This window comes from Eschrichtius robustus, unplaced genomic scaffold (genome assembly GCF_028021215.1).
Source record: "Eschrichtius robustus isolate mEscRob2 unplaced genomic scaffold, mEscRob2.pri scaffold_761, whole genome shotgun sequence".
NCBI lineage: Eukaryota > Metazoa > Chordata > Mammalia > Artiodactyla > Eschrichtiidae > Eschrichtius > Eschrichtius robustus.
In genome coordinates, this window is record NW_027175638.1 from 25,001 (window position 1) to 27,500 (window position 2,500).

General features: G+C 77.0%; 1 non-coding gene across 1 annotated transcript; it reads left to right on the top strand.

The window, feature by feature from the left end:
• Nucleotides 1-1,229: 1,229 nt before the first annotated feature.
• LOC137758230 (5.8S ribosomal RNA) lies at nucleotides 1,230-1,381 on the top strand. Its single transcript, XR_011072874.1, has one exon. It is a non-coding gene; the product is annotated as a 5.8S ribosomal RNA (ribosomal RNA).
• The last annotated feature ends 1,119 nt before the right edge of the window (nucleotides 1,382-2,500 follow it).

The window sequence follows — 2,500 nt, forward strand, 5'->3', positions numbered from 1 at the left end:
GGTCCGAGGGTTCCGGGGGGGCCGAGCCCCCCCCACAACGCGCGCCTCCGTCTCCGGCGCCGGTCACGCCCCCCCGTTCGCGACCGCTTCCCCCGCGCGGAGCCTCCGGTGCGTCTCGGGATGGGTGGCGTGGCGGCGGCGGCTCCACCGTGGGGCCGCTCGCCCGCCCCGTCGCCTTCCCGCCGCCGGCCCTGGACCGGTTCCTTCCCGGCCGTCGGTCCTCCGCTCCGGGCCCTCCGCCCCCTCGCCGTTCGCCTCGGCCTGTCCTCCGAGCCTGGGGCCTCTCCTCCGTCGTCCGTCGGGCTCTCTCTCTTTCCCGCCCTCCCCCCACGTGTGCCCCCTGCCCGCTCGTTCCCCCGCTTCCCGTCGGAGCCTCCCTTACCGCCCTCGGTGGCGATAAGGGGGCCCGGGACGCGGGTGCGGGGCAAGGGCCCCGGGTGGGGGGGCGGGGTTGGGGTTTAGGAGAAAAGAGGGCCGCGCCCGTGCCCGGGCGCGAGCGGGAGGTCTCCGCCCGGCTTGGGGGACACGGTGGGGGCCTCGTCGGGCGGTGGCAGTGGTTGTCTCGTGTGGCGGTCGGCCCGGCGCCCGGCCGGGGCCCCGTGTCACGGGCCGGTAGCGCCGAGGCCCCGCGTGCTGCGGGCGGGCGCGGGCGGAGAGCGTGTCGGTCGGTTGTCGGGGCGGCGGCGGCGAGCGTGGGGCGCTCCGTCCCCCCCGCCTCGCCCGCCTCCCCCTCTCCAGGTACCTAGCGCGTCCCGGCGCGGAGGTTTAAAGACCCATGGGGGGGTCGCCCGTCCGCCTTGGGGTCGGGGCGGTCGGGCCCGCGGGGAGTCGGGAGGCCCCCTCCCTTCTCCCCCAGACTCCGCTTTCCCACCCCCACCCCCACGGGGCCGGGGCACCGCGCCGCGCGCCACTGGTCCTCCCCGCCGCGGCCGTCGGGAGGGGGCTACCCGGCGGCCGTGGTGCGGGCCGGGCCCGTGTGCCGCGTGAGTGCGGGCCCCGCGTCCCTCGCGGGGTGGGGGGGGGGTGAGGTGGGAACCCCCCGGGCGCCTGTGGGGTGTCCGAGCCCGCCCCGCCTGCGGGTCGGTGCCGGGCGCCCCGTCGTGAAACCTTCCGGCCCCTCCGGTCTGCTGTTTTCTGTCTGACTTGGCCGGCCAGAGGCAACCCCTCCGGGGGATGTGCCGTGCCACCGGCGGGGACCCCGCCGAAACGCAAAGAAACCAAACTCGTACGACTCTTAGCGGTGGATCACTCGGCTCGTGCGTCGATGAAGAACGCAGCTAGCTGCGAGAATTAATGTGAATTGCAGGACACATTGATCATCGACACTTCGAACGCACTTGCGGCCCCGGGTTCCTCCGGGGCTACGCCTGTCTGAGCGTCGCTTGACGATCAATCGCCCCCCGGGGGTGTGCGCGCGTGCGTTGCGTGTGTGTGCGCTCGCGCGCGCGCCTTCCCGGGGTGGCGCGGCTGGGGGTTTCCTCGCAGGGCCGCCGGGGCCCTCTGTCCCCCTAAGTGCAGACGCGGCGCCCCCCCCCCCGCCTCGTGCTGAGGCCACGGGGGGGCCCGCTGCCCGCGAGAGGGAAGAGAAGGGAGAGAGAGCTCGCGACGAGGTCCCTGGCCGTTGGCCTCCGCGGTCGGTCCCCTTCGGGAAGCGCCCTCGCGCCGCAAGCGGTCTTTGGGCGTACCCCCGGGGTGTCGGTGGGCGGGGACGGTCCCGCGCCCTCGCGGCCGGGGCCCGCTGTGGTGGCGTGGCGGGGCCGCGTCCGTTCCGCCGTCGTTCGCCGCCCGCCCCCGGCGGCGGCGGCGTCCCGGCGACGGACGTCCGGCCCGCCTCCTCCGCGGCGCCCCGAGCCGCGCGTCCGGGGTCCGTGCCCGCCCCCGCCGCCTCGCCTCGCCGTGTCGGGGCGGGCGGCTCGGGCCGAGGCCGAGTCGTGCGTGCGCGGCCGCGCCCCGGGGATGCGTGCCCCGGCGGCGACCCGCGGGACGCCGCGGCGTCGCCTGCCGCCGCGCGCTTTCCCCCGGGCTGCGGCCGCGCCGCGCTCCGTGCCCGCTCCCGAGCCCGCGGTGGGCGTCTGTGGGTGGGTGGACCGGGGCGCTCGGCGTCCGTCGCTCGTCGCGGCGGGGGCGTCTCGCGGCTGCGTGGAGGACGCGGTGTGCGGCGTTGGCGGCGCGAGAGAGAGAGAGAGAGAGAGAGAGAGTGAGTGGTGGGAGTGAGTCGCTCGGTCGGTCGGGCGTGGAAGGAGGCGCGGGGTGAAGGAGGGCCCGGCGGTCGGGGGGCGACCGCCGGGTTTTCTCCACCACACCCCCGTGCCTTCCACGCCGTCCGCCGCTCTCCTCTCCTGTCCGTCCCCCTCTCCTCTCCTCTCCTCTCCTCTCTCCTCTCCCGTCCCCCCGTCTCCCGTCCTCTCTCCTCCGTGACGACGCCGCCTCCGGGCCGCGCTCGGGTGTCGGTGCGTTTCCCGGCCCCGCCCGCTCTCCGCCCCGCGCGTCCGTCCGTCCC